This window comes from Xiphophorus hellerii, chromosome 20, assembly GCF_003331165.1.
Source record: "Xiphophorus hellerii strain 12219 chromosome 20, Xiphophorus_hellerii-4.1, whole genome shotgun sequence".
Taxonomy (NCBI): domain Eukaryota; kingdom Metazoa; phylum Chordata; class Actinopteri; order Cyprinodontiformes; family Poeciliidae; genus Xiphophorus; species Xiphophorus hellerii.
Genome location: NC_045691.1, coordinates 7,192,164 through 7,219,042, shown reverse-complemented (window position 1 = coordinate 7,219,042; position 26,879 = coordinate 7,192,164). Strand labels below are relative to the sequence as shown.

The 26,879-nt window shown below is 36.9% G+C and overlaps 1 protein-coding gene across 1 annotated transcript in view; it reads right to left on the bottom strand.

Moving 5' to 3' along the window:
• The window catches only part of magi3b (membrane associated guanylate kinase, WW and PDZ domain containing 3b), a 159,837-nt gene that overhangs the window by 71,840 nt on the left and 61,118 nt on the right, over positions 1 to 26,879 (bottom strand).

Here is a 26,879-nt window from a genome sequence, read left to right as displayed (position 1 = left end):
CAAATTAAAAAAAAGAAGAAAAATCTTTTCAACAGAGATAATTATTTTAGTTCAACCTTATTCAGTCTACCTATAATCATTGCTTTTATCATCATTGCAAAATAGGTTGACAGATAAAAATTTTATTATTGCAATGAGAATGTTCATGCTGAAAAAGAAAGTAATTTTTTTTGCATCAGAATTACACATTTTAACTTTTTTTTCTGAAGAAATTAAATATGATTTTAAGACGTTTTCTCCAAAATACAATGACACAAGGAAATAAATAAGTTATTTTCTAAGTGGAAGGCAAAAGGGAGGTTGGTTCATTTATTTTATCACCAACAATAACAACTGCTGGTTGTAAAGGGCTTGTATGCCAGACTGTTTCTTGGACCATGTAACTGTGATTTTTCTCACTTTCCACAATGAACAGGTGCACAGAATTACTTGTCTCTGAACTTTTTAGCATGAAACAAATTAGCACTGATGCCAACAATCTGTAAATTTATTGTGTGTGCATGGTTATGCACAGGAACTTTTTCTCTCCTCTTTTTGCTGCTTTCTCTGAACAGTGAAATTGGAGCAAACGCCTTGCGTCAATTTTGACATTTTATTCAGAGACATTCTCCCTCAGGCAGGTGGACATCCACCGGGAGGTCATTATCTCTGTTGTCTGACAGTCAATTAACAGTCCTCTGAATGGGGAATCTGTCTGGTCTGGATATGTTCCCTGATACTTCTCTCAGTGCACTGAGCTACATCATAGTCAGAATGATTTCAGCAAATAATGTCTGATGTCAATAGAGATGCACCATCCATAAATATAAATGTTTATGCAAAAGACCAATGTATAGCTTCCTGAACTGAAATGACTGTTTTCCTTTTTCTCCCTAATAAACACACAAGGGACTTTGTTGCAGCCGCTGTGGTTTAACAGTCATGGTGTCATTTTTGGGTTATTTGTTTGAGTGGAGAAACAGATTATCACCCTTGACTTTATTAAAGGAATGTAGCACAAAGTTCAGCTGAAAATATGCCAATTTTCACAGCTAGTGGAATTTGTGGAAAATGTATTAAAATATTCGCAACATGCTTTAATTTTAATGAAATGCTTCTGCAATAAAGGATGAGCTAAATCACCACTGGCAGCTTCAGTATGAGATCTGGACACTGTCATTGGTGGACAGCAGTTTCAAACAGCCAATCTCATTAATGATTTACTTTCAACTGAATGAGTTTTCCAGATTGCAAAGTTATAAATCATGTCAACATTTACGATGTGCAGGGCACATTGCATGTGAAGCGTATACAATTTTTTAAATAAATAATTATTACTCTTCTAATTCATGATATGCACATGGATAAAAGTGTCATAAAATGGATAAAACATTGAGCAGCTGAAAGAAGCTTCTGGCTTTGACTGGCAAGGCTTAAATAAATAAGGAGCTCAGTCATCTACAACCTCTTTCCCCACATCTCACCCTTGGCTGCCTCCAAGGATGAGGCCAACATATGCTTTCCAAGAAGTCATTGGAAGCCTTTAATTCTCTATAAAACTCTCAGGAGCTACGGTCTGCCTGTTTCAGTCTCACCTGCAGGAAAAGCTTGGAGAACATTCCCATGCCAAGACAACTTCAGCTAAGAAGTGGGCTAAGAAAAACAGAGTGATCACACCAAGTTAATGCTGAGGTTAGCTCAAAAAGAAAGATTTCTTCTTCACAAAGATGACCAACTAAGGACATGTATACAGGGCAAGGAGTATTACCAGATCATTTTTTCATTCAAACGTCCCATTGGATAGAACACGAGATCTTTAATGCAACACATGGTTCACCTTTTTCTTTGTACTGGTTCAGGTCAGTGACTAAGAAAATGAACTTTACTAATTTTTACAGGTTCAGGTTTGAAAAATTAACTTTATATTCATTTATATACATATTCACTTACAGACGTAAGTACAGTTTGGCTCAAGAGGTGGTGGTGCTAAAAGAAATATGTTTACCAAACAGGCTGTGTGAAACTGGAAATGCTTTTGGAATCTTGTGTATTTGATTAATGCAGCACCAGATATTGTTTTAAACTACTTCTTCTCACCCACATGTTATTAAAAAGTTACCACAACAGTAATTATGAATGCCTTACTGCACTGCTAGTTCATGTTTTCAGTTACCAAGCAACATGTTTGCTCAGAATCAATACTCAAGGCAAAATACCTTTTAAAAAAATATTCTGATCTCACTGCAACTATTCAATTAAAAATACAAATAATGCATGCGTAAGCAGCATCTGTTGTTAGAGGTTAAAGTCAGTCAACCTTAAAGAACTATTTGTTTTGTGTTTCGTGGTTTTCATGCTGTATAATGTATAAGAGAAGCTACCTTCCTACGTCACTGCCTCTTTACCAGGTCTCCGGGACTTGCCCTGATCACCTGTTGTCCCCATTTTATCCTGTTTATTCATGTATCCTTTCTTTGTTTCCACAGAAAATTTAGCAGCAGAAGAAATTTTCCCAATCATGTAACAAACCAATGCATCAAATGCTATCTTACCCCCTCATTTTAAGCAATTCCCTAAAAAAGCCTTGCTTTTGCATTGAGATTCAGCTTCAGCCCAAGCAAAAATGTTTTCAGATTGTTTCATACTAAATAAAATAGATGTTCTTACCACTGACAGTGGAAAACAGAGAGAAATAGCAAGTCAGGGTATCATAAATTATTCTTTAACTCTACCAGTTGTCACACATCCAGAAAGGGCTGTATCTGGGACATGTCCTGTTTTTACATATATTCAAATTACTCTAATAAGGGTTGAAAAGTATGGGACTTTATTTCAGTGTTTATTCCATAGTTATGAAAACTGCTCTTGTCTGTATTTTCAAACTGAAAATCCAATCTAAACCAATTAGACATGCTGAGAATGTTCCTCTTTTGCTCTCACAAAGACCTCCAACCAGTCAGGGGGCGGACACTCCTGCTCACTGCTGTCTCACTGTAGAGACGTCTGGGTCCTTTGTGTCTGGAGGTGTGACTGGTTCTAGGCAAATGCAGGAATCCAGGGTTCTTCTAGCAAAACTTTCAGTGTAAGAAGTAGAACATAACATCAAATATGTAGATTATGCTGTTCTGGCTGTTCTTTATGTGTAGAGATGCACCAATCAGATTTTAAAATCTGTATTTGATCTGATACAGAAAAAAAATAAATAAACAACAACAAAAAAAAATTATATTTAGAATTGCACCTTCTGCACCATTTGAAGGAAGGTTTGTTGGCAGTTAATTTTTACATGTTTAACCAAGTTAGCTCATCCTATTGTTTTTGTCAGTTTCAGTTTCTTTATTATTTATTTTACAGAGGCTGTTATGCTCCATATTGCACTGACTGGACAAATTAAAGTTTGACCAAGCTTGTGAAACTATTAGTATATTTCAATGTGCTGTACTGGTGCAGGTAATTCAGTACCATATGTCTGTGTTAAAAAACAAAAAAACATCTCAAGTCAATTTAGCTGTTTTTCTGTATCAGATTGGTATTGACCAATGCTAAACCTCATCAGATATCTGTATCGTACTGGAAGTGAAAAGAGTAGATCAGTGATTCCTATTTATGAGCAGTCAGTAGAAGCATAGATATAACCAAAGACAGAATTTTTAAGTCTCACCCAGACAGGTTTATTATTTTCTTATTTTCTCTAGCTTTAAATATCTCCTTTGCCCATGCTGCAGTGAAGGCAGACAGATGCTGCTTGCACCTCAATCTTGTCCATCGTCGACATTCATCATGGAGCATAATGACAGGTCACAAACATCGTCTTTGTCAGGGACTGCTCCTCCCCTGTGGCCCTCAGTCAAACCAGGCACCAACACCTCTAAGACCTCCGCTTTGACTCCTTTCATCGTTCTCCTCAAGTGACAGCATACCACCTTCCTGTTTCCATCCTCCTCTAACCTTTCAGCTTCATGTGGACATTTTAAGGGGACAAAACCGCCGCAGGGTGGACACCTTTGCATGAGAAGTTTACCAAAGGCTCTCTCTTCACATTTTCAGACAGCTGAACATGAAACTGGGATCAAGGCACACGTTGCTGACTTCGTGGAGAAAAAGCAGAGAGCGGTGTGCTATAAGCCTGGCTTATAATCTCACACCTCACACAGCGCCGTCAGATGAATTCTCTTCACTTATATAACTGGCATGTGGAGTGTTACTGTGGCTGGAGGCTTCTGCAACAGAGGAGTGTGATGGGCCGATGTTGTGTTTTTCAGTCTGTTTGTTCGGCTGGGTGGACACAGAGCCATGCAAACTTAAACAAGCAGTGGCCTAACATGCCGGAGCCGCTCACTGCATACTTAATTTCCTCTCATTTCAGCAGCAAGTCCAAACTGGGATACAAGTCTGGTGAAAGCTTTTTGGATGGCCAAATAAAGATGCTTGAAATTCAAGATAAAAACAGGTTATTTTTAAAAGGAAAGGAGGTGTATATGAGTGCAACATAAATGCTTGACCATTGGTTCATGTTTTACAAAACCTTTCATTAGTGCTGAGCGACATGGCTTCAAAATAAAACACGCTTGTTAACCAAGATGGGGGCTCTGTAAGGTCCAACATCATCCTGAGCTATTGAAATCAAAGGAATGTGTTTGTGGAAAAATATCCAGATTTTCCAAAAATTTAATCTTCAACTACCAAAAATTCAATTAATTGACTAACTCAATTCATCTAGCCCTGCATTTAGTGCATGATTAAAATAAACTGAACATATAAGTTTATGAGAAATTAATCTAACTTTATCCACATTGTAAGCCACAAATGCACAGGTTAGAGCCACAGTCCCCTTGACATTACAGACTATAGATATGCCCTGGCATGATCATAGCACAACACGTTTCCAGCCCACTGATCTCTAAAGAACCGAGACATCTGCCCTGGCGTTAAAAGTTAACTAACCATATGCTCTTTTCTCCTCTGCCCACAACCCCTTCCCTCTGTCCATCACTGCTCTGGAGATGAAGGATTGACCTTCTTCCTTTAAAGTGGAGCTGGATCTGCTCAACTCAGCAAAACGGGAGCTGTGATGCAGACAGAGCGGCATCAACTGTAATGACACCAGCACTGCTGTGATGACCAAAGCTATGTCCACGAGCCAAAAAGACATGAAATGTAAGAATCACCTTCAGGTGCTGAGTCATGTCTTGCTTCAGTGTTTTTTATATCATTTTTTTTGTCAAATGTGCAGATTACATCTTTGTTGGGTTTTTTTTGTCTTATATTTTAACTGTCCATGGTTCTTCTCTTTTTATTTATTTTTTTAAAAGCAACACATAACCATTACTGCCATTCTATAATTAATGTTGAGCTAAAATAAATTAACTCAATAGCAGAAGCAGCCACCTTCACATCCCAGTTCACTTCCTACTTAACATCTGGTTCTGAGAATGTGCGTCACTACCAGAGTATTTATCCAGCCACAGAAAGGTGGAATGTACAGTTGAGTAGTATATGTATAGCCAGAGACAACTTTTTAATTTGATTTTAGTAAATAAAATCAAGGTGTACTTAATTTTCATTTTCTACAGCATGAAATTTGTGCACAAACATATTAATTAAAATTAGCTCTGACTGGTAATTGACAGGTAAAATCCTGAAAAATGGGATTTTTTCTCTGAAGTAAACACTAAATCACAACTGAGCACCAACGTTTTGGTCTGCAGCTGCGCAAGACAGCACAATCTGTAATGTGATTTGTTTTGAGTTTAGAGGAAATCAAATAAATATTAAGCCATTACTCTGTGATGCATGAATGAGGAAAAATCATTCATGCATCTAATCTGTTAATTCTGTTGGATTCAATACTTTCTGTAGCAAATTTTTATTCTTTTATAATCAATGTTTGTTACTTTTAAATTTAATACCAATTATACGAATTGTCATCAAACGTCAAAAACTAACCTTGGAGTTATTTTGCTGTAGCTTAGCTAACTGAAAATTAAACAGTAGGTAAATTTAATTCAGAACTTTTAATTCATATCAATCTATGAAAATTGAGTCATTTTGACAAACTTAATTTCAACTGCATACATTCCAGTTGGATTTTACTTATAATAACGCCTATGCATCTCAAATCAAAAACACAAAATTCAGAAAACCAAAAAAGTAAGCAGAGAGTTTCTATGACAACTCTCTGACAACTCTCTGAGTTGAAAAAAACTGTCTATGTGCTACGTCGTGTTCAGGTTGTCTTGAAAAAAATAAAACTTGATGGCCTTGCAAACATTGCAGCAGTTTTAGTTGTTTATTTTCCCTGGATGATTCACATGTTTTTAGACTCCTTTTTAATGCCAATCTACATGTTTGGCTGTGCATCTTCTCGGCTGTAGACCTTTCAGTTTGGAAATAACTAATATGACCGCTGAGCATTTCTTATTTACTCCCACTCCTCACTTTCACCTGTTTCACAGCCAACAACATGTTTCACGTGGAAAAGAAATGGCACAAATACATCCAAACTGTTTCTGCGAGGGAGAGAAACAACTTTTCAGGTCATATTTAAAGAACAAGTGTGACTCAATCGGGCTGCGTTGTTCTCCGCTTGCAAAATGGTCGGCCTAATCCCAAGCTTGTTGTCAAATCGTGTCTCCATAAAAGTGAAGTCGTGTTTTTTTGGGGAGGAGTGAGAATCCAACCAGAAGTATTCAATTATTCAAAGCGAGAGAAAAGTGTTAAGGAGGGGAATGTATTAGGAGCTGAAAATAGGTGGAAGTGAACTGCCATGCTGAGGTAGTAGGAACCCAAAACAAAAGCTTGCTTTTCTTTTAAAATGGCAGTATGATGTATTTTCCAGGTCACAGTGCCATTTCATAGAATAATCAAGAATAATCAAGCAACTACTCTGTTGCCTTCAGCTATATATATATATATATATATATATATATATATATATATATATACAGTACAGACCAAAAGTTTGGACACACCTTTCTAATTCAATGGGTTTTCTTTATTTTCATGACTATTTATAAGGCAAGAAATCCCACTTATTAACCTGACAGGGCACACCTATGAAGTGAAAACCATTTCAGGTGACTACCTATTGAAGCTTATCAAGAAAATGCAGAGTGTGTACAAAGCAGTAATCACAGCAAAAGGTTGCTACTTTGAAGAAACTAGAATATAAGGGGTATTTTCAGTTGTTTTACACTTTTTTGTTTAGTGCATATTTCCACATGTGTTATTCATAGTTTTGATGCCTTCAGTGTGAATCTACAATGTCAATAGTCATGAAAATAAAGGAAACTCATTGAATTAAAAGGTGTGTCCAAACATTTGGTCTGTACTGTATATATATATATATATATATTTTTTTTTTTTTCTCAAACATACATGAAATAATCAAGGCAACACTCCAGGTATGATTTGGATGAGGAAATAACATTATAACAAGATGTAAAGCTGAAAAAGGTCAATTTTATTTAATATTGCCCCTGTAACCAAACCTTAACTGTGCCAACTGGAACACAGGTCACTCAAAAATTTTAATGGGAGGGAAACTAAAGCCACTTAGTTAGTGGCTTGAAACAGAAAGACTTTGGGCTCTATTGTAACAACTAAGTTCATCAGGCAACCTTTTGATATTTAATAAGTCTCCAACGAGCAAAAGGAGCAGAGTCATCCTCAACCTAAGATGGCTGGCAAGTGTTGTAGTCTGCAGCTCCGCCATTAATCACACCATCCACTGGAGAGATATGAGAGAAAAATAGGCTATCGCAGTTATCTACCTCAATTGCAACTGATGGGCATGAACCTACAAAGTGCTCCTTAGTGCCTACAATCACACAGCAGAGGCAGGGAACATCTCTGGCTCAGTTTATCTGTGAGGCATTTAACCGACTGACAGATCGATGCTGGGACATGATATTAACAATTCAACCAAATACAGCGTTAGGCAAAGATAACCTTGGAAAACAACCATAATTGTTGCTGTGGGGGTAACACGTGCTAGCCTAGTTGTTTTCAGACAGCAGCTGCTTGGCCAGATTTTGCACAGAAATAAAATGAACAGGCCTGCGTGTGCCAGAACACACACGCAGGCCTGTGAGAGTGAGAATTTCTGTGTCACTCAGCTTTCTTAGCTCCCCTATTCTGCAGAATATCTCTGTCGGATGTCATTAAAAGTTATTTTACTAGGTCTGTCATTGTATATAGACTGAACAAAAGGTGCAGATCACTTCAAATTTTACTCTTCAGGAAAAAAAAGCTCCTATTCTGTTTGTCTCTTTTATTACCGTGGTCTCTCGGATGTCCTGTCCGCACAGCTCAAAAGCAAAGCTAGTCCATTGCTCCCAGTACGATGCAGTTTATTGTTGAGTGAGCAAAGAGCATCCCGAGGGCAATAGGGCATTTTATAAAAGTGCACTGTGCTAAGAGAACACAAAGCAGCTATACATTTCACCCAATATACACAAATGCACATGCTGTGAACTTAGCCCTGGACTGTGATCAGGAAGAATTTGTGAAATCATAAATGTACCACTCTCTGTCTGCTGGGATGAGGAGATACAGGAAAATGTGCTGCCTCTGCCTCATAAATTTACATTTCATTAAGTTATGATGAGCTGAAGAGATTCCATTTTGAAGATAACTAAGAAAGGCCCTGCTATGACTGTGTTCTTCTGATATTATGACCAGATATTCAAAGACAAGGAATTCCCTGAGCATTGGTTTCTGACAATGATAGGTCTTTACAACTGCAGCCTTTAAGCACAGCAAACTGCAAGAAACTGTAGTTTAATTACCCGTTAAATATTTACAATGTAGAAATAATTTTAAAAGAAATTTACCCTAGATATGAGAAACAGGACCCCTCACAAACAACTCAAGAAAATAAATCAAAACACAGCAATCTACAAATAAAGTTACTCATAATAAAGAGAAATTACATATGGAATAAATATTGAACACAAAGAAAAAGAGATACAAAAAGTCATAAAAAGCTAAGAATTCCCCCAAACCATATAGCAATTTAGAAAGCATTCCTGACCTCTAGTTTAATCTGAAGTATTGGTCAATTCAAGTGCTTGTTATTATCAAGGAATCGCAAAAGAAGCACTTTTTATTGTGCTAAATCTCAATGTTTCAGTGAGGACTATTAACACCATAAAACAACCAGAAACAGGCACTACTCACAAGATGTCGGACAAAGGAGTCAAAAGAATAATTAGAAGAGTTGTCCAAGAGCCAAGATCCACCTTGAATTAGTGGATCAGTTATTGAAAAAGAATGTAAAAAATTAAGACAATAAGAAATCCATTCAAACATGGACCAACCCTACCAACTTATTTATCCACGCAACATTTATTCCCAGCCTCATGCCACTTTATTGCACTTAAATTTATAGATAGATTAATTTATTATGATTTCTTCATATGTGTGGATTACTTACATCATGTTAATCGGTCTATTAGAAATTTAGTGAGAAAATGCTGATATCTTAATTACAATATTCTTTGTGCTTTAAATAGAAGTATTAAGCAAATAAACTGCAATAAAATATCAAATATTCAAAAGCATCATAACGAATACATCAGCAAAGATGTCTTTTTATATTTTTATCTCAGATTAATTGCAAAGTCATGTGGAAAGAGAATCAGAAAGACTTTGGCCATTTTTTGTGTTTCTTTCAATCTGTAATGTTGTTGAACGCTGCTTCAGAGGACAAATAAAGCTCTTTTATTTCGCGAAATTGTCAAAAGACACATAATACACACAACATCTTGCTAAGGCATATGATTACAGCAGGCTAATTCCGGCTCAGATAACAACCCATCATTATGCTTTGCAAACTGCAAGAAAACATCAAAGTAAATTTTAGAAATGAAGACGGGCAGAGCTGCAAAGGTTCAGACAGCCCATTTTAAAGAGTGACACCTTCCTGAACAGCTGTACTTTTAATGTTTCCCAGTCGTGTGCATTCGGCAACTGCTGCGTGCCGGGCTGCTGAGGGAGCTTGGAGGTGATAAGGTCATGATGAGAGATCCAGAGGATAATGATGGCAATTCCAATAACTCTTCTCGCTTGCTGCGCACCCACTCGCTCATGAAGCAGAATCTTAATCCTGGGCTATAATCCTGCTGACTGAGAGGTCCCACAAAGCCATTTATAACAATGAAAGTAATAAAAAAGGAAGCCCAACATCCATCCACCCTGTGTTTATGACAGGATACTCAGATTACATCAGCTCTGAAAGCTGAAAATATCCAAAGAGGAACACAGATGAATCCCCGACCTTGTTAAGTTCATGTTATAACCTGCCTAGCTTCTTGTATATTTATTGCAGCAAATTTACAATGGATTATGTTTCATACACAGGAAGAGGAAAGTGGTAATCTTTCCACATTGTGTTGGTGTTTCAAAGTCATCATGCAGTGGAGGCAGCTTTTCTGATGTCATCAGTCTGCACATGACATTCAAAACCGTTAGCAACTTTAGCAGAATTGACTGCCTTGGGGTTTTTTATAGGAATGCAGAAACACTTCACCTAAAATGAATAGTATAAAGTCATTTTTACATTTTCTGAAATGCTCATTGGGGTCCAGACTGCAGAGGAGTCACAGAGATTTTTGAAGCTTGTGTGTTTTTCAGATGTACTCTGGTGAAAATCTGACACTTCACCTCAGCTTCAAATCTAACAGGCTGTGGAAAGGCCTTTGTTTGATGATTACTTTGCGTTTTCCTGCATTTAGTTTTGCATTTTCCGCAAAGATATCCCTGACAGAAAAATAAAATAACATAAAATGATTTGCAAGCTTCAAGTTTAAGAGCAGAAGTCACGTTAGTAGGACGTTTTCTCTGCACACACTAGTAGTAATTCTGTTGTAATTGTTAAGTTTGTCATAACCTACCCTACATAATTTTCTTCTTGTGGTCTGGAGGCTTGTATATGTTTTCACTTGTGCTTCGGTCTTCAATAGAACTTTGGACTTCCATCATAATAACCATTAAATTGCAATTTCTCCATGTGGATGTGTGGGTTTTCCTCTCAGTATTGCCACTTTCCTCCCACAGTCTAGAAACACACATGTGGGTTTATTGGAGATCCTAAATTGTCTTAAGCTGTGAATGTCTGAGTAAACAGTTGTTTTTGTGGTTTGTTCCGACACTGGATGCAGTTGGATGGATGGAGTATAAAATCTATCAATCTATTTTCATAAAGTCCAACAAAATGCGACTTTCTAAGGAAAAACCTTCGAGAACACAGTTGTATTCCTCTATAACATACATTTCCATGAAATTCTATTCTAAACCTTGACCCGATTATTGTCCCACCATGTTGTTAGCATCATACAACATGGTGTTGTATGATGTCACACAACACCATGCTTTCCTGTCTGGGTAAAGCATTTTACCCAGACAGGAAGTAATGAAGAAATTTAACCACAAAAATCCAGCTGGTTTTCATTAGACATTGAAGTGTGCTTGATGATCTGTAGCCTTGGATTAGCTATTTCCACCAATTATAAGTCTTTATAGTTACTGGTCAGTGCGTGGGAGATTGTAGAAAAGAGGCTTAGAAAACAAAGTGCTTCAATCCTAATTGGTAAAAGTAATTTGTAAAACAAAGATGCTAAATGACGGAAGTTCTACCAGTAGCTTTGCAAAAAAGAAAGAAAAATGAAGATCTCAATTACAAAGCTTAGACCACTGTGAAGTTTTAGGAAGAGTAATAAATGAGCAAGTTGTTCATCAGTAACTGTTTTAAAAGAATAGTAACAAATCCATTTGCTCTAAAATACACTAAAATTTCATTAAAATTTACTCACAAATGTGTTAACAGGTATCAAATAGTGTTCATTCCACTTAGACTCAGAAAGGGAAACAGAGCTACAGTAAGACCTGATTCATACAGCAGCAGCAGTTTCCACCAGACACAGTTGTGTTCACAAACTTGGCAAGGGGGCTGAATTTTTTTTTTTTTTTTTTTGCAGCCATGAACAAAGCTCTGCTGTTAGCTTTATGCTTAGCTTGATTTGTTGTTGTATTTACTTTGGAGTTTGGAGCATATGGTAATCTATTTTTTCCTTGTATTAGAGTCATAAAAATGTTGGTGGTACATTTGTGGCAATTTCATTAATGGACTGTGGATCATAATCAAATAATACAAACACTTGAAATAATGGGATCACATTTGTAAGAATGTCAACTTTGACAGCACAAATTCATGCATAAATTTATGCAATCACAGAAAACCTCTATTTCCAAGTGGCTTAGTTTCATTTCATCTTTGGTTTAGGTGGCATATAAATTCATACCAGTGAGCTGAATTAAATGTAATTTAATATTTTTTAGAAACTACGGATCAAGAGAACTGCAGTTTGCAATGAGTACAATCTTTTATGTTACAGTCCATCAAACCAGCCTGCATATGGTTTAGAAGCCTGGCAGTGTGCTAACTCAGGAGACATTAGCAAAAGGTGTCTTTGTTTAACTTCAGTGCAGAATAAATTAATTCACAGCAGAAAAAATGCTTCCAGGAGTAATTTTTTGTGAGGGAACATTTTTCCTTAGACAAAGGAATATCTTGTTGAATTAAAGGAAAAAATGACAGCTCAGATAAATGAGTTCACAACATCACTCTGACATAATGTGCTTAGTTGGACCAACATTTTGACAGTTTCTTTTAAAATGTAGAAACAAATATCTGAGTTTCAATAAACTAAACTCAACACAACTTACATTTTGTCACAAAACTTGATGTATTTTATTAGAAGTGTTTTTCTTTGTTTTTGACATCCTTTAAGGTATTTAACATTCTTACACATGACACTTTGTAAATCTGGAAAGTATTTTAGATGTACTGGAATTAAGTTTTGTCAACTTCACTTTTTCCATATTTGGTTATGTTACAATCTTTTTCCAAACAGTGTTAATTTAATCTCATTCCTCACTATTCTACACACAAATAACCCAATATGACAAGATGGAATAAATCTTTGAGATTTTTGCTAATTTATTAAAGATAGAAAACCAAGAAATCACCTACAGCCTTATTCCTGTGGACACGTACACAGGAATAAGTAACAAAACATGAAAAAAGGGAATCACTGTAAATACTTTTTGTTGTACTGTATTCAGCGCACTGATATGAATTTAGCATCCACTTTAGTTGCAATTACAGCTGCAGAACTTTTAATGTTTGTCTCCAGCAGCTATACGTCTAGAAACAGAAAATGTTTTGTCTGTGAGTAGCAATTTTCTGTTTTTTCAAAAAAATCTTTCCAAAAAATAGATTTAGATCTATGAACATGACTTCAAACCATCACACTGTAGTTCTGGTTCTGTGTTTAGTGCTATTCTCCTGGAAGGTGCATTTCTGTCAGTCTAGAAGTCTCTTCCAATTCTAAGGCATTTTTGCACAGGATTCCATTTTGTCTAGCGTTAAGCATCTTCCAACAACTTGACCAAAGAATGCACAAATTTGCTTTAAACCTGAAAATTAAAAACTTACTCCAACTACATGCTGGATGAGGTGCTGCTGCAGGCCAGTGGGCAGATTTTCTTGATCAATTTATGTGAGTTCAACCTTGGAACTTTTTCTAATCAATAAGAGGCAGCACATTTGACAAAGACTCAGTTAATCTGTAACAGTGGAAAAAAAAAACTCTCAAGGATGCACTAAGGATTCTGGTGTTCATTCCCAACCTGCATATCAAGAGGAAATACTTCAATGCTGCAAGAGGGGACGAGCACAGAAAGGACAGGAGGGTATAAATGAATAAGGAAGGAGAAATCCACAGAAGAGGCCAAGGATTCGCTGTCAGTTGCATTTTGACACTTATTAGGCAAGAAGTCAAGTCGATAAGCATAGAGGGTAGGCTTTGACATGTCTGTGGCTTTGAGAAAAGTTCATTTTCATACTCTGTCAGGACAGAGGGGCATATGAGTCAGCAGAGTCTGGAAATAAATTGAAGATGAAATAACATGTGAAAAGAGGAAAAGCTCTTAGAGGTGGCTGGGGATGTGAGGAGTACCCATGACATTCCAGCGACAATCTGGCTCAGGTGTGTGCTTTGACCTGTTAATAATCACACATGGGCTCTTTGTGACAAATGGGAGAACCTAAACATGAGCATTGGCAGCATGAATGCAAAAAAGCCACATGAAAGAACATGAATGTTCTTAAAAAGCTTCCATGTTTTATAAAGATATGTGAACAGAGCAGTAAAGTCATCTGGGGTTTTGGGATCTTTAGTCGCTAATTTATTATTTAGATTTCATGTTACAGTTTAAATAATCGACAAATTATTGAACAGTAAAATTTTGAAGGGAAGGTTATGAAAATTTTTGCATCCACGTGAAGGACAAGAGCACTGACTCACTTCACGCAGCTCAAATAAAGCTGCTAACAGCGGTGATCTCTGAAGTAGAAACAATGTGTTTTCATAACCTCTCTAAACCAGCAGCTCTGCAGCTCTTTTTCCTCCCCTATTTGCACATGGCCCACTTCAAAGCACATGCAAATCTACTGCAATCTGAGTGCCTTCTCTGTAGTTAACTGTGAAATCTGCAACAGATACATTGATGCTATAAGACAGACAACCTCAGGTAAGTGAGCAGAGTTAAAAGTAGAAAGAGTAAAAAAAAGGAGGCCATGTATTTCCTGCAGACAAATTATGTAACCGTCAGATCACAGTATCCAGACCTGAGAAGCCAAACCTAAAAGGCATTTCAGGCAGGATGTCTGCTCAGCAAGTGGATCATGATGTAATGTGATGAATCTCCGGAGACATGGAGTACGGATGGTATAGAGGCTGCCATTTTTCACAGAGTAAACTGCACTGCAGCAGGGATGCATGAGTGCACAAAACTTTATATTCACCATTATAGTAAAATATATTTCACCAAAGATTGATATGCTAACAAAATGTCCACATGTTGTTTTCTTAATGAAGATTATTCTTGTACTAAAAAACTAGTTGCATATATTGCTAAGATGTGATTTTGATCAATTTTTCAGAAAAACCTTTAAATCCTGATGTTTTCTGACAGACTCCTCTATACATTATTAAGCTTTTTTTTCTCCACAGATTTTCAATCGGATTTACGTTAGGTCATTGGGTGTTCTAGCAGCTTCATTCTCTTTATCTGAAATCATCTGAGTTTCCATCTATGCATTCAGAGTGATTCTCTATTCAACTTCCCTTCAATTACATGAAGAGTGACAGTACCATATGCTGAAAAAGCAACCATCACCATTAAGCATTAAGCTTCCACCTCTAACCTTCACTGGTGTTATGGTGTATTAAGAGGGATATGCATTGCAATTACTCAGGTGTGCAATCCTACCTATAGAACTCAAAATTGGTCTAATCATATCAGGCTATATTCTATTTCAATGGCTTTTCTGAAATGGTCTGCAGGATATCTTAAATGCTTTCAATTTGCTTTTTCATTATTTTGGCTCTTTAATTGTTCATTTGACTTTGTTGTCAAAAATCTTTTGAAAACCACCTTCTAGTGGTGGATATATCATAAGATCTTTCCATGTCTAGATCATGGTTCCAAGGTTGCAATTGTGCCATAACTTTGTAAAAAAAAAAAAAAAACCTTTACATGGATCATTAGTTAAGATGATGTTAGTTGATGATGACTTGCATTAATCGGAGTTAGGATTCCTTTTTAAATAGATGCAGATTTCAACTGTCTTCTTGGCTTTCCATTAATTTCTTGCTACTTGGTGTGTTTAATTATTGCTCCCTGTGTTACTCTGATTTATTACGCATTGTTAATGGACTACTTTGTTTTAATTTCTTTGCATGTGTGGATTGCTGTGTGAGCTTTAAATCAGCCTGCCATTTAGAAATCAGTCTGAGAAAGCATTAACATGTTCAATATTTAATGTTAAAAAGCTTTTCATTGAGCTTTTTTCTAATTTTTATGAACTAAAGCATTATAAGACAAACATAATACTCCCACGTTTCCTTTTTCAAAAGTTATATACATATGTGACCCCCTCTTGATTAGTAGAAAATCTCAAATGCTTCCAATAATCACGCCCAAGATCATCACAACTCTAATCCCCACACTAGTGGGGGTAATGCAACCAATTGTTTCTGTAAAGTAGTTTCTCTGCATAGTAATTACCCACCATAAACACTACTGCAAAATACCCCCACTGAGGAAATGGCTGTAATTATTTTTCTTTGAGAGGAAATTTTTCACAGTGTTCATTGAAATCCACTCAGCGGATGGTAACTTTTAAGATTCTGCCGTTGCAAAATGACAGGGGACATTTTTGCTAACCGGAGCCTCAGCGGGCTTCGCTTTCAAAGAACGGTCCTGGCTTGAGAGAAATAGAGATGGACGTATGGCTGTCGGCAAGGAAGTGGGAAGTTTATTGTCTTCCCAAGGTTACGCTATATCCTATTCACCTGTGAAGCTTCATTGACCACACTGCTCTTCATGGGCTATAAACAACAAAGTAACAACTGCCTGTTGGCAACACACTCACTCACGCACATGCCCACATTTACACACTAATTCCCCACTCTAATGTGTTCTGCAGTGGAGGCATGACGCATGCTGACACCTCTCTATGAATTATGAAAGCATGGACCAAATCAGGCATTAGTCTCTGTCAGGCTGAACAAAAGGAAACATGGCCACCTTCAAGCAATGCAAAGGTGAATAATATGCAGAGGCTAAATTCAGCCGTCAAAAACTCTGCCGCCACCTGAAAACTGTCAGATTTCAGCTGTGCCCACTAAAGCTCTGCCAGTGGTCTCACAACCCACCTCTGCATGCTAAAGAGCAAGCACGGCATACTAAATCAATTACAGCAGAACTATGAAATTTGAGTACATTTATTTATCTCCAACAATATCCACAAGGAAAGTCCATAAGGGGTTTTGGAGGACAATGATTAATTTAATCAAGTGTGAGTGAACTTTCTCCAAAAAATCATGCTGCTCCGAAAGATAATCCGCTTTCCCTGAAACGTTTCCAACAGGATTAGCCCCTGAGGGAAGCTTGGATGCATTTTACAGGGGAAGGAAGGGAGCAACACCAAGAGAGAAGGAAAGAAGATGCAGAAAAGGAAACAGAGTGATGGAGATGTGAAGGGAAAGTTAGACAGCTGGACAACAATGGAAGGAGAGAAAACAAATGGAAGAAAAGGAATAGTGGGTAGAGAGCTACCAAAGATTGATTGTGTCTAAATTGTGACAAGCTGCATAATTTCATAATTTAACATGATTTTTTTTAATTCAGCTCAACTTGAAGTAACAGTGGCCCTCACTGAAGCAAAGGGAGTTAGTTTATTGTGCATTAGTTGTTAGATTAAGCATCTCCTTAATGGGTATCATTTTCCCTTTTATTTCTAAAAGACCTCATATGGACTAAATACATTTGACAGAACCGTAGAGTTGAACTCTGTGTTCATGCAACTAAAATGTAGCACATGAAGCAACAACAAAACTAAATAGCATGGAAAACCTGGACAAATTAGACTTAAAGGAACCCCCAATAATTAAAGACTACTCTTTGGGAATAACAGTAAAAATGAAAAGATATATGGATAAAAAAAACAGCCTTATCATTCAATACTGATAAGGTATGAAGCTGTGTAATTAAATTAATTTAACTACACACTTGAAACAGTATCATATGAATGTAAACAGAACTGGTATGAAGTGATAAAAGAAGATAAAACGCAAACCCAGTTGTGTGGGGTACAGACAATAGCCCATCACTGAAAATTCAGAAATCTTTGTGTCTGTTGAGAAAATTCACTTTCAACAGCAAATAGTTTTTTGGGTTTTTTTCCCTAAATATAATCATACCAAACTGAGGAATTTGTTGGATCATAATTTCTGTGAAATATTAAAACCCTCTGCAGCAAGTGTCAACTCAGATGCTGCTTCAGATTGGTTTACAATCCAAATATTTGCATGTACTTGAAAACTGTGCAACACCTTTGTTTATTTTAGTTTGGCACACGCAGACATTTTCCACGGCCCTTTCACTTTTCTTCTTGCATGTAACACTTGATTGATTCATCTTTATCATCTGCAATCTGAATTAATTAGTTCCTGACATTTAAAATTTTCCAACCACCCACTCTGACAGTACTACACAGACCCTTTAGAGATGTCGGCACAAGTTATTTTCATAAGATTTTGTCTGTGAAAAACTGATATTTTAAAAAGGCAAATAACAAATTTGCAAGAACATGTATGAAATAAAGCATGGAACAAATTCATAGTAAACAGATTGTCCAAATATTCCACTAAAACAGGTCTGTCTTTGTTAGGCAATACATCTTCCATTAAAAAAGTATAAGGAAAATTAAATCTGGTTCAGAGTTAAAAGTTGCTTTTTTTCCTTTCAGCGTCAGTGTGTACAGAACATTATGTTCTTATTATTAAAAGGTTGTTTGGTCTGAATTGAACTTCAATCAGAAGAGTCTGTCAAACTTTAAAAAGCTCTCCGACATCTGCCTCTCGCCTGATCGTTCAACCTTCGATTTAAGATCTCCGTTGTGCCAAACTTGAGGTTACAACTGCCAGTGAGTTGGTGCTTAGCTGCTGTCTTTGATTAAGTTCTGCTTTTCCAACCCTAATGCCCTGGCTGTGAATTATTCACCAAGTTGGAGAAGAGGGGTTGTGCATACTCCAAACTAGCTAAGTGTGTTAGACAAAAAAAAAGAAAAAAAAGAAGAACATAATGCAATAGAGCTCATCCATACATAATGGTTCAACGACCGAAGTTGGGCACTCTCTGTCATAAGACGGCAGAATTAAAGAGAGAGGGGATCAGGGAGGCAGATGATGTTGCCAAATTGCCATCCTCCAAAGCCAAAACCCCTCCTCTGCTTTCTGTTTCCGTCCATCTAGCAGAGCTTTAGTAGCACTTCTTTCAATTTCCGGGGAACTGACAAGTGTAGGACATTCCTAAACAAAGAACCATAAAGTCACCAGAGGTCACAGTGGAGTAAGCTCAACAAAAAAATGGATTACATTCAGGATTTTGTGGGTTTAGTAATTTGGCAACCTTAAGCAGGATCATAGAACATTTTGCTGGTTATAATTAATTCTAATACATGGATAATCATCTCTGTGTCACATGATTGCATGCGGCGCATTGTGTAATCAACATATCTCTGGTTTTAGCATGCCAGCACAGCTCTTCATATTTACAATTAAAGAACTGATTATCCCTGGGGTACTGCGTGTCATGCACGCTCATGTGAGGCTTCCCAGTGTGGCATCACTCTGAAAGTGCAATTTACACTTTCAGCATCCATCACGCTCTCAGAGAAGTTCTCAGATGCCTATAATGTTCAAGGTTAAACAGTCACTAGGCAGAGTCCTGATGATTAACTTGAATTAAGCCTCAGCTTCGTGAGTGTTCTTGCAAGAGATTCAAGGATGTCATCTTTTCTTCAAAAATGATGAAGCATACCAGATTATAATTCTCAACGTAAAGTACTTTAAGAGACTTTAGTGTCGAAGAAGAGCCAAAAAACAACCTATTACCTAAGCCTCAAAATACCACTATTTAAAAGTGACCTATTTTTTCACAATAGGTTCCCTTTATTATATTCTAAACCTTTACCTTTTCTTGTCATTTGGGTGGAAACTATATGCTTTTTTTATTTTACATAGCAACATCAACACACCATGAAGGAAAAGGTATCCATCTTGTTTTTGTATAGGTTTTCAAGTTTTAATTTGTTTTAAAATAAATTTTCTGTCCTTGAAATATAACAATACATTTTCTACAGTAAATAATTATCAAAACTTGTCTTCTCTAAACTTGCAGCTCTAAACAAGTTTTATTTTGCTGGACTGAGGGTAGAAATAGATTTTTGGATTTTTGAGGTCGCAGATCCCTAATCTTTAACATAAAATCTCCACTAAATACATTGAGGATTGTGGTTACAATGTGACAAATTATGGGAAGCTTCAAGGGGTATAAATACTACTACAATGGAGTGCATAAAGTAACCCTGCTGAATCAGCTGTTGAGTGCTGAAGAATAGGATGGACAACAAGGCTAATTGTACTTTGATGTTCTCAGTGAACACTTTGTTGAAATCCAACAAACACAGTAGAGAGAATATATGATTTGCATTTTGATTTGTTGAGCTGAGGGCAGAAATCTTTCAGGAAGCAGAAGGCCCCTAAATGTGCCGTTTAGTGGCTTTGTTTGACAGGTAAATGTTTGACAGCACTTACTGCATTGGTAGAGTCATTTCTGTGTCTCAACAGGGAGAAGCTCATAAAAAGAGGAGCCATTTATATTTCCACTTTCATGCCTTTGTCCTTGAGCACGACACTTAACTTTTCCGCCAATCTCACAATGTATACATTTAAAATGTAATTACCCTTTTTCTGCCTCTTTTCTGCACAAATAAATGTCCTGAAACCAATATAAAACGGTTTTGAGAATCATTTTGTCTGAGTCAAAACTGGTTTCCATTTGTGGTCTGAGGTTGGTGTGGAAACAGAAAGAGAGCATTATGCACACAGATACAGTGTGTAAATAAACTACTAAAACCAAGCAGAGTGCTGTTAAGCATGCATAAGCCTTTTGAATTAGTCTTCCTGATCTGCCTTGGATGACAGCCGCTCATGCCGGCAGAATACAATATGAGAGCATATCACCACAACACAGACTGCTCTCTTATGTCTATTCTTCCGCTCCACACAGAAAACCATCTTTGGCATTAATCACTCATTATTCCACGCTGCAGCAAACATGCAAACTCAGACAGGGATGTGAAAATAAAAAAAATAAAAATCACCACAGTTGGACTGTTGCTGAGTGATTTGAAAAGGAGGAGTGATGAGCTGCTCTTATCGAGACACACTGTCCCTTCAGGGTTTGTCTCCGATGCCGTAACAGTAAATTTCCTCCGAGACACTTGAAAGCTCTTTTTCTTTATGCGCTCTGTTCACTACTAGACAGCATGTAAATGGCTTCAAGATTCATTAGACATTGCGTCTCATAAATCAGACCTCTGTCTTTTACAGTTGACTTACTACTGATGGAAAAGTATTAAAGCCTTATAAACATCCCTTATAAAAAAAGGGAAGGGTAAATCTCCATTAAAACTAAACAAAAGTGCTACAATTAAATATTCAGATCCTTTTCTTTTGCATAAATAAATAATAGATTATTTCCACTTGAGGTTTTGTTACTTTGCTGTGATTCAAAATAACAAATGACAAAAAGGTCCACAATAAACACAAATAAACCAGTCCTCTTTAGTCAGAACAAGACAGTTAATGGTATCACCTTATACAAAGGTTAAAATAGTTAAGAGTCAAGGGTTGTTTGAAATACACTGTAATGCAGTTGTGCCTCCCCCTTTTTCCACCTGTTGTAATACACTTCTATTCAGCTGGCTGAAAGAAGGCCACTGTACTTTTCTCTTGCTTACAAAAAATAAAGATTCATGTGTAAATATTACCAGTGGTGAAATTATTTACACAGAGGTCACAGATTGTGGTGGCATCATGCCCAGTGATGCTTGCCATCATTCTAATTAAGATAACATTGCTTTAAAAGAGTTAGAAACAGTTGGAAAGGAGGAGAGTGTTGTTTTTTTCTACTTTTCAAAATCAAAATATCAATAACTAATGGTATAGATACCATTACATTTCAAATAAAAAATATAAAAGCTGGGGGAAAATGAAGTATTCATATTTCACTCAAAAATTGAGTATTCAAGTCATTAAATACTTAAACTTAAAAAGGCATATAAAGTGAAAATCCTTTTCACAATTTTTTTTTCAAGCATTCACATGCATGACCCACTTCCAAAAGTAAAATGGCAGTCTGTCTTGAGCATAGCAGGATTATAGCAATCCATCGCGGCTGAGGTTGGACACCTTAGGACAGTTTTTGTAAAGAGCTTAAGAAATCCGAAGAGATTTGGGACAAAAAAGACAAGTGGTTCACCTGAACAAGTCGTCAAAGTTCATGTCTTCTTCAATCTTAACAAACATTCCCTTTGAACGTTGCAAATGGAACACCAACCATGGGACGATAAAAGAATGAAGGTTTTATTCTAGTTTATTCTAATATGAACAGTCCTGATAGTTTCCAATGCTACTCTTATGACAAGAAGAAATCCCACTAGAGAAATTTTCTGCATGGGACAGAAAAGGAGGTTCTTTCTTTAATGGAACAATAAATCTTTAGGTTGTGCAGCATGTCCCATGGTGGCTCACTACTTAGAGATGAGGCAACCCTACAGACTGAGTGCCCTCATTTGTGCAATGAAAATGGCTTTCAACAGGAAAAACACTGCAGTTTGCATCCCATTTGATATACTTAGAGGTCAATCAGAAGGGAGGCTTACAGAAACAGATCTCATCTTCAGACTGAGTGTCAACCAGTCTACTGGAAACAATTTGATTGAGGTTGTCTAAGCTTGAAGTATTCAACAATAACAGAAGGTCTACTCACTTCTGAATCACTTTTCCTTTGATGGATCTTAAACTTTTGAAAGATAGATTTGTTTAGGGGGTGTTTTGTCTCATGCTTCTGAGCATCTAATACCAGTCCGTTGTCAGGACATTATATTTTGTTGGACTGAAGTGTCTCATAAAGGAGAAACGGGAGGAGGAACAGACAAAATGAGCTCATAGCAAAAGACCCTCTATATTTCCTGTGCTGTGGTGCTGATGTTGTCAGACTGGGTTGCCAGGCTGCCCAGTATTTGTCACTTGTGGATGTGTGCAGTAGGGAGAGCTGGTGTGTGACATTGCATTACGCCCGAGGGGGAGGAGTGACACACAAGGATTTAAAAAGTCGTTATCTTTGATTGACTGCGCATATTCCCGTCACTGCAAGTCATTATGGCTGTTTATGCTAATGTTTTGTATAGAGTGGGTGCATTTTCCACATTTGCCCTTTGCATGTTTGCGCCTCCATGAGAATGTGTAAATCATGGCCTGCTACGGGGCCGTGACACAGCGTGTCATTTTGTCACAGCGAGAGCCCGGCTGTTCCGAAAGAATAGCCCCAAGAGAGGAAACAAGATGTCATGGCCTGTCAAATGTTTAATCCTTATCCTACTGGCCAGATTCACTTTTTAAGAAGAATCGGAACAAAATCCATCTGTTTACCTTACTGCTTACCTTACAATTTACCCACTTGCAACGGCAGCAGTTCTTGCGTATTGAGTTATATTTATTAAGTTTCACGATGGATAATCCATATAAATAAAATAAAAAACAATCTCACAGCTGGTACAGATGCTATGGTGAAAGCAATTGACCTTAGATTGCTAAAGTGTGATAGAGCAAGAGGTTGACAGCCTGTAGGAGAAAGTATAGGTCCCCAGCAGGGACAGGTTGTCATCATGCTTGTGTTTACTGTCTTCATTATAAGAAATCTAAAAAAAATAAAAAAAACCTTCTCTTCACAGCCAGTTGGTGATAAAATGGCACTGAATGAGTGCGATGGACGGGTTGGACAGGACAGAGTGAAAACAACTGTAAAAAGAAGACTTGTTTATTCTCGCACCGTCATCATCTGTGGCTGCATGGTTATAAAACAGAACATGGAGACAGACAGATGTGGAGAAAAAGACATTAGTATGAACCGAGGAATGGCTGATAATTAGTTTCCATTTGATACGCATTCTCTTCAGAAAATCAAATGTTGGATTTTCTGAAGAGAAAATGTTATAGGCTGTATTTGTTAAAGAATACCTGAAATCTTTAAAAGGAGAAGAAATTAAATAAGATTGGTAGTAATTTAGAAAACATGCACAAGTCTTGAAAATGTATGAATTCTATTAATTTCAATTTTCTATGAAAAACCTTTATGAAAACACATTTATGGGCAAAAATTGAAAGAGGAAAAGAAAGCAAAACAGTTGAGTAAAGTCATTCAACTGAGATACAAACAAATGCAGTTTAATTCCTTTTTATTTGACGGAGACTTTAGCATGAGTTTAAACTAGAGAATAATCAAGGGTCAGATTATTTCAGATGCCTTAGATATGAGCTAATAATTACTATGTCTGCAGGATGTTTCTCTACTTTTAAAAAACCAAGACAAATGTGATATCATTTTACTTGAATATTCAATACTGTGAAGCATTTTTATGGATGGTTACTGAAATAAGCATAATGTTTGAACAGAATTGCTAGGATCCGTTCTTCAATAATCTGTGCAGCCAATTTGGCTAAAAGTCAACTTTGCTAGAAAAAATTGAAGGTGTGACTGAAACACCATGGCTCAGACCTACACCTTTAGCCCTGTGATGTCTCTATATTAAACACAACACATAATCAAATTCTACATAGGTGCCAAATAACTTGGTGACAAATGAAAGAGAAGATGGCAAAGGATTGATTTAAAGGGCAACATAATCCCAAATAGATTCATGCTATATTTACACTATACACATTGCAAAAGTATTCAAACGCTTGAAGTTTTCACATTTTGTCTCATAGTAATCACAGACTTTTACAGGCTTTTTATCTGATAGACTGATAAAAAGCTATCAATATTTGCGAAGTGGAAGACAAATGATGAAAATTGTTTTACAAATAAAAATATGAAAAGTGGTTTACTATTTAGCCTATGCATAAAATCGATGCAATCCAATTGTCAAAGTCCACCCAATTACAAATTGGAATGGATTTCCATTCCAATTTGTGGAATGGAAGACTGCCTGTGTGTAATTTAATCTGGATGTGAACATACTGTAGTTGTTCTATGAAACCACCTTATCAGAGGTTTGATAAGGAATAATAGTAAACAAATAGCATCATGAAGTTCAGGGAACACAATAAGCTAGTCAGGGAAGTGGTTGGGGAGAGGTTTGATTTGAAGATCGGCATTGAACAGCACACAGAGCACTATAATCTGACCCTGAAATGAGAAAGGACCAAATGCAAACCTATCAACATATGGCATATTCACCCAAACTGACATAAATAAGAGAGGCAACCTAATAATATAATGTAATTCTGGGGCTACTGAACAGAGCTATAGTTCAGCTTTGAGAATCTGTTAACAAAACAGTTATTATTTGTCCATTAGTTATTGAAAGTTATTAGTTAGTGAAAGAAATGAATAAGAAGTGAATTGAATAAGATCTGTTTGTAGTTTTCCACAAACCATTTGGAGGAAGCGGCAAACATGGAAGAAGGTGCTTAGGTTAGAGAAAATCAAATTACGCTTTTCAACTTCCCTTCAAAATACAATGTGCAGAGGAAAACTACATTTGTGCTATCTTACAAGGAATAAGGGAGAAAGATAACAACCATTTACCCTTAAGAAGTTGTAGGTGAAATTATAGCAGAAGGTGCTTCTTTGAATACATTTAATTGAGGTGGCTGAAAAAAAATGCACATCTCATATTTTTAGATTATTTTTTGTATAAATGTTATAGATCATGTATCGTTCTGGGTTCATCTCTGTACTGAAGATTGTGACTGAAACCTGACAGAGTTTTAAGGGGTATTATTGTAATTTCCGGACTATAAGTCGCTGATTTTTTCATACATTTTGAACACTGAGATGCGGCTAATATACAGATTTTGCCAATTGGTTTAGAAAAACTGGGCTTCTGTGTGATGAAGAGGACAGCACAAGCTCAAGAGAAAATTTGCCTCGAGTCGAATGTGGTATTGAGAGTGACAATGAAAGAGAAACTGAGGAAGTGAGGCTGTTGAATTTTGACATTGAAGAAGATGACTTTAGCGGTTCTAGTGTGGAGGAGGAAGATGGATTTTCTCAATGACTTTTCTTGGAATGCTATCGTATTTTTTTAAGGAGGCACTGTTTGGAAGAAAGCATTTAAGGTATGTATTTTGTTTGTTGCCAGTATTTTATTAAAAGTAAAAAAAATAAAATTATTATTAATAATAATTATAATAATTCTCTGTAAAATCTCTTGGACACCTGCTTCCTATAGACAAGTGTAGCCTATGTTTATATTCAGGTGCGCTTAATAGTCCAGAAATTACGGTAGAACATTTGGAAGTCACTGTGTGTGCAGTACTTTTCTCTCCAATCACAGAAAGATAAACTGCTGAGTGGATTTTAATGGATTTCAGGATTGACCATAGAATAAAGAGCAGTAAATCCCTTTAAGTATCTACATGCTCCAGCAGTAAATTGTAAAAAAGTCATAAAGCAGGAGAGGTCAGCCTCGTCACATGTTAGAAAAGATCACTTCATCTAAATCTGTCACTTGCTTGAGAGCAGAAAGAATCAAATTTAGGGTCTTATTCACTTTATCTTATTGAACAAAGTAAACTGTAAATTTCATCTCTGCAATTTGTGCCGTTATCAACATGGAACAAACGGAGTTAAATAGTATCACACTTATGCTACCGGTATATCAATAATTATTTTCTTTTATCTAGGTAGTTTGCTACCCTTGTTTCACTGATGTCATCAAGGGTCTACGGTATTGCCTTGGTGTTACACATAGGGAGCCTTGCTACTGGCCTATATTAGTTCTGTTAAAATGCATTCTCTCTAAATTTGAACACGTCAAAGCAGCCAATATTAAAGAAGCCAAAAACAGACCGTCAGTGTCCATGCTAGATCTCAACAGAAACGTGTTCAAGTCTTTTCCAAAATCAATCAAATTTCTGCCTTCTACACTAGCTCTCCCCGTTTGAGACGCACAATAAATCATTACACGTGAGGCATGCAGCACAACAGAGGACTGCAGTGCTGCACTTTAACCCAACCCCATCACACAAAGCAGTTGGCGTCGCTGCAGCTGGCCTCCTCCCTCAAGCTTCCGCTCCCTCATCTTGATTAGTAGGAGCGAACCTTACGTGCTTGTGCTTCATCATCATCTGCAATGGCCAAACATCCCTCCTCCACTCCTCCTTTTTCATTCTCTCCTCCATCCCTTCCACCTT